Here is a 6,909-nt window from a genome sequence, read left to right as displayed (position 1 = left end):
AAGGTTTATTTGACATCTGTTGTTGTGAAAAAAAAACTTTATTTGTATATTGAATTTTTTCAATTTTAATATTATTGCAATGAAGTTCCATATTGGATTTTAATGTCCTGTCAAATTATTCATTTTTATTTGAAATTACAACTTTTTCGCGTTAAAATTAAATATCTTTAATTTCAAATTAACCGTTTTTATCTTGAAATTAAGCTTTTTAATTTCAAGACAACACTTATATGTATGTAAATTTTCTACCAATTTTATCTCTTTTTTCTGTAGTTTGTTTCGGCCTAATAAAGTTGGTGGAAAATAAATGGATTTTAAACATTAAAATTTTGTGTTGAAAACTACTGATTCGCAAGAAAAATGAGCCGGTTAAGTGGAAATTCTCCGAAAGGGAAAAGGTGGAGAGATGAAAGGCATAACCGGCAAACTTGAAGTGTCCCGTAGTATAAATGATCTTGGAAAACAAAGCGGCCTTTGTTTTACGAGACATGACAAGCAAATATTGGGTTTATAAACCTCCAGGGGCGCTTTTAAAAGGGCTATTTTCATGAAAAACTTTCTTGACTTTCATTTATATTTTACGTAGATAAAAACCTCTAAAAAAATTCCGTATAGTGTTTTCAACATTATTACATAGGTGTCTAAAATTAACTGATGGTATAAAATCCGAGATATACTGTTTGAATGATCAGACATATCAATTTCATTTAAATATGACGTTAAAACTTAATTAAACCATATACAATGGAACGTACTATAAAAAAAACTAGCATAATAAAAAGATGATTACATAAGGCATTAACATATCACATATATTTTACGGTGTATTCAGTTAAAATTAGAATACTAAATTCACTAGTTTTCGTGGTTCGCTTGACCAAATGATATCTTTCAATTAATTTATCTTCATTTAAGGTATTGGTTGAGATAAAAAGTCAGTGTCACAAACGGGATTCGAACCCACGACGGCTAAATACGCATTTGAAAAATTACAAAAACGAGGGAAAATTCAAAAGGTGGGTTTGCGATGTAGAGTTGGTATCCGCGTGGGTCGAAGTCACGATAGCTCCAGTGGTAGAGCAGCGTCGTATTTAGCTGAAGGTCGTGGGATCGAATCCCGCTTGTGACAATGATAATGACTTTTTTATCTCAATCAATATCTTAAATACAGATTAATTAATTAAAATTAGAATAATAATAAAAAAGATATAAATATAACAAACAATACGAAAAATAAAGAAATAACAACACAACTACGATCTTACGAAGCAAATAAAAACTCAAAAACAAATACGATATTTCTGTTTTTACTTTAGCTTAATTTTTGTTTTTTATTGTTTTCAATGCAAAAATGTTTACAAGCGATCAGTAAAATATTTGGCAGGATGGGGAAAAGCCGGCCAATGCTGTGTTAAGTCAGGAAGGGAAGTTGAAGCTAGTGGATTGGTGAGGAAGGAGAGCATGAAATGGAAGTTTGGATCATGTCCGTCACGAATTGGATGTCTAGGTATTTGCGGACGGTTTGGTTAGTGACATTAAAGGGAGCGTTGACGATGAGACGGAGCACTTTGGATTGAAGAGATTGCATTCTTTCGATGTTGGATGGCTTGGCAGTACACTCCGCATGTCCAAAGTGGTTGCAGCAATGTCTTGCACAAAGCGGAACACACACCCGATGATACCCGACGCCTTGTCACGTTTTGGTAGGGTGTGCACATCTATGCGACGTCAAGCGCGCGCCACCTACAGACACACAGCGTGTATCGCAATAATCAGTATCACAATCGCAACGCCTCTTTTTCTCTTAAAGCATTATTTTGAGCAAAACCTTGTAAAAAATTGTTAGTTAAATTTTACGAACACAACCTAACACAACGAACACATACATTGTTAATTAAATTTAATTGTTTTAAATAAAGTTATTCCGGTGTTTCGATAAATTTTCTGCCTAACCATCATAATTAAATAATTCTTATAAAAACTCATGAATTTTTGATCTCGTTTAATTTGGTTTACAATAAAATAAGCATGTTGTAATTAATATAACGACAAAATTACATGTACTTAATTTGAAATAAACTACAAAAAATAGTTCTGAAGCTACTTGACGAAAATGGTGTAATTTTATGAACAAAATCATGAAATAAATTATTAGTTAAAATCATTATATCAAAAAATGGTATTCCCGTTTTGATCAATTTTCTACCGAATCGACTGCTATCGACCTGCTTGTTGATCAACTCGAACAAAAGGGTCTTCAGTGAGGTCACAACAGAAACGACAAACTCTTTAAGTCTTTGCCGAGATTTCGACGATTATATCGTCATTATCAGGGCCTATTTATTTTAGCAAAATATCACAGTTAGAAACATGTTATATAATTTTAAAACAGAATTACAAAAAACAATATTTATCGTACTTTAACTAGATGGGTGTTTAAATATATCTGGAGAATAAGAATCTACATATGTAATAATTAAATTCACTAATTTCGTGGTCCGCTTGACCAATTAATATAGTACAATTAATTAAGGTTTTTAGTTGAGATAAAAAAGTCAATGGCACGAGCGGGATTCGAACCCACGATCTTCGGCTAGATACGCCGCTGCTCTACCACTTGATCTATCGTGACCTCGATCCACTCGGACACTAACTTCCCATCTCAACCCCACCTTTTGAATTTTCCCTCCTTTTTGCCATTTTTCAAAATTATTAATTGGTCAAGCGGACCACGAATTAGTGAATTTAATGATTTAAAATGAAGTATACTTCACTAAAGCTCTCCGTGGCCATTTCATTTATCGTCGAGAACCCAATCCGATTACACGACATTTGAAAAATGGCAAAAAGGACGGAAAATTCAAAAGGTAGGGTTGAGATGGGAAGTTAGTGTCCGAGTGGATCGAGGTCACGATAGTTCAAGTGGTAGAGCAGCGGCGTATCTAGCTGAAGATCGTGGGTTCGAATCCCGCTCGTTCCATTGACTTTTTTATCTCAACCAAAAAACCTTAATTAAATGTATTATATATAAAAATAATAATTAAAATTAGGTGAAGCTCAGTATCTAAAACAATGAACAGTGTGGAGTTAATTAAAAACAATAAAACAATATAATATAAAATAAAAATTTAAAAATTATTTAAAACCACAAACGTGGTCCCATAGGTTACCTCGGTTATACATCACTATAAATTCGCCTTTCTTTTTCTTAAAATAAGTAATAAAATTACTTTTTTTCCCTCAGGTACATTGGAATATCACAGTTAAGATTAGATTATATTTTTCTAAATTGTACTAAATATAGTTAATTCAAAATTACAAGTGCTAACTTCCAGCACATGAGGCTCAGGTGGCTTTTCCGTTATAAGTGATCTACGGACTCGTTCTAAGCCTAAGCTCGGCAAAGACTTAAAGAGTTTGTCGTTTCTGTTGTGACCTCACTGAAGATCCTTTTGTTCAAGTTTTTCTACCGAACTATTAAAATAATTTTAAAAAACGAATGAATTTTTGATCTCGGTTAATTTGGTCTATATTAAAATAAGTATGTTGTAACTAATATAACGACAATAATACATGTAGTTTGAATAAAAATATGAGTGTCCGGTTCTTTTGTCTTTGATTCTACTCGATGCTACTGGACGAAAATCTGAACAGTGGGGATCGCATAGCGTAGAATAGGGTAGCGTTGCATAGCATCAGGCAGATGTGCACGGGGGTAATACAATCTTATGGAAAATTGGACTTTGAGCGTTGCATCGGGTAAGTGTTCCGGGCTTAAGGTTTAGTGTTGACGGTCAAGAGGGATTTCGATCCTAAAATTCTTCGCTGTTGTCCAAGTGTTTGATTAAATATTTTAAGCGTTGTGTGGGTATTCCTTGTAATTCAGCAGTCTAGGTATTTGACACACCGAGTGCATTTTTCTTCTTTCAGTCTTGTACTTCACTTTTTGTACCAGTCTTCGATAAGCTTAAGGTGTTCTTGGATAATGGAGGTAGCTTGCATAGGATTCGAGTTAGAAAACAGAATTGCGGTAACGTCCGCGTATGTTGATGGTATTGGGTGTATAGGTAGGTCAGAGGAACAGATGATTTAAAAAGGATGAGACCAAGAACGCTCCCTTGTGTGACGCCGTCTTGTATCGGTCTGATTTTCGAGAACTCTCCGTACCTTACTCTCAAGCAGCTATATTTGTTGGTATAATTTCTGCTAAAAAAACTCCCTTGAAAAGTTAAAGGAGCGTTACAGGTAAAATTTGGTATTTGAGAGACATTGGCAGGGAGTGCTCGTATGTGTATTTTTAAAAAAAATATTGCACTAATAATTTTTTCTTCAATCAATGTTGACACCTTCTTTATAGAAAATCAATATGAGACTGCCATTTTGAACGGTCATCTATAATCAGGTCATATTTAATTTCATGGACTTGATCCACCATAAAGCATCTACCTTATACTAGTTTATCATTTCAATGGAGACAATAGAAATTAACGTTTAATTAAATGTGAATAGAATTCCAAAGATTAAAGAACATGGCCTCAAATTTACTACTAAGCGATAGTCGACTATAAGCAAATTATTGGTTGAGTGTCTGATGTCAGATTGCATCTGCTTTTCTACATTCTTCCATGATTTGCCTAAATAATGAGCAGAATAGACAGTTAATGTACATTTTAATGTAAAAAATGTGCATAATTTTCAGTGCACAAAATGTCATTAACATAACCATTGTTTTTGTTTAACCGGTTTGGATTGTTAAAGCGGAGATTATGTATTGTTGCTCAACCCAGAAAAAAAAGCTCGATCATTTTATCCTGTGTTTATTTTTGAAGCGGGGCATGCAAAATAGTCTTTCCTGTTGCCTCGTTTGTTGCTAACTCGATAAATTCTTTTTTCAGAGTTCAATTAGTGTCTAATCACGTATTTCAATTAAACGGAGCCACGGTTTCAATTGGAACTGTTTTAAATGGTTTCTCTAGACAAGGTGAAAATAAACGATGACACGTTCAAAATTGTAAAACCCAACAAAAGACTACGAATGCGTAATTTACACCATGCTCCGCCTCAGCCAGATGTGTGTAACGCACACCCCATCCGTTAGGAACGATAAACTGCTGACACCACTCCATCAGAACTCGGTCGCAATTTCCCTGGAAAATAACAAGGTTCAAAAAGCACTCTACGAGAACATCCAATGAATAAAAAGCTTTATGATTTTATGACGGCTTTTTTGTTTTACATTAAAACTACTTTTAATCCGGTAGTATTTAACAATGAGGCAGGAAATATATAAAATATATAGGAGAAAATACACATTGGTAGTACTCCGATGTAGGGATGAGCATGGATGATCGATATTTAGAAAACATCGATGGTAGGCGACCGATGTTCGATGTTTTCAACATCGTTGTTACTATGTCGATGTTTTTTGACCATCTATGGTGGGTTGTCGATGTTTTATAAACTTTTTCAGTTTTTCCTAATTTTCTCTTTTGTGAATAGGAAATGCCCCATATTCTTCTGATAAAGTGACCTATTAGAACCTGTCAGGAATTGTTCAATTTGTCGTCTTAATGGCACATCTCTTCCCTCTGAACGATTATTTTCCAAAGCTGGACAGATTATTTTCAAAACCAGAAATCGCTTAGAGGATAAATTGGCTTTAAAGCTACGTTTTTTTAATTGCGTTCCGGAGAAGATGTGGTACTGTTTCACTGTAAAATTTAGATACATTAATTCTAATAAATTAAGGATATGGTTGATTTTATTTACCACATGGTAAAACTTTACCTTTTTTTGACCAAGGGAAAAGAATTGGGCTTGGGTGGATTATGGACGTTTTCCAAAGTATCGAAAAAAAAGAGCGAAGTATTTTGAATAAAATTAACAGGCACAAAATACTTTAACTTTATTTGAAAGGGACCGAGAAATCTCTATGCAACTATAAATAAACCAAAAGCAAAAATAATTCCTAATAAATGTTATTAAAAAAACATAATTTATTAATCAAGTTCAGAAATGGCGAATGTTGAAATATTAGCCTATGTTTCTAAAGTGGCACATAAAAATAATGTATGCATATGAAAATAATTTGTGGTTTGAGTACTCAAAAAACCATCGATGTGTAGACTATAGAGTCGATGGTTGTACCACCATTGATGGTGAGGTTCCGATGTTTAATCGATGGAGATCGTCGATGTTTTTTTATCCTCCACTCCGATGATAGTGAAATCGGTCTGTTTAGTTAATTGTTGTGTCAATATCACTTAACCAATAATTTTTTCTCTTCTGCCAGAGAAGAGGGTTCGACGGAATTCATCGGGGTGCGAGTTTTATCTCTAAAAGATTTTCCGGTGTTTTTATGAATTTTCTTTCAAACCATCATAATTAAATAATTTTTATTCAAAGTCATGAATTTCTGATCTCGTATAAAATGGTTTACATTAAAATAAGTATGAAGCAATTAATATAACGATGAAAATACGTAAATATAGTTTGAAATAAACAACAAAAATACTAGTGTCCGGTTTTTGTATATTGGGTGGACTTTTTGCCTATCAGTGTAAGTTTGACAAAAATCTAGTTTGTACCTATTTAATTTTGCAGGTCCTCACACTTATAAAATTCAGTACAAAGTAAAAATTTTTTCAATCAATTAATTATTCTTTCTAAGGTCTTGGTTGAGATAAAAAGTCAGTGGGGACCTTCCTTCTTTTTTGCCATTTTCAAATGTCGTGTAATCAGGATTGGTTGACTTATGAAGTGGCCACAGGGAGCTGTTTCGTGAAGTGATACTTGTTTTAATTTTTTAAATCCATTTACATTTTAGTGATCAATTGACCAAGTTACGTTTTTCAATCAATTAATCATTCATTCTAAAATCTTGGTTGAGATAAAAGGTCACGAGCGGTA

This window comes from Cimex lectularius, unplaced genomic scaffold, assembly GCF_000648675.2.
Source record: "Cimex lectularius strain Harlan isolate CLEC.00 unplaced genomic scaffold, Clec_2.1 scaffold220, whole genome shotgun sequence".
Classification (NCBI taxonomy): Eukaryota; Metazoa; Arthropoda; class Insecta; order Hemiptera; family Cimicidae; genus Cimex; species Cimex lectularius.
The sequence above is the reverse complement of the archived record's forward strand: the minus strand, read 5'-3'. Positions refer to the sequence as shown.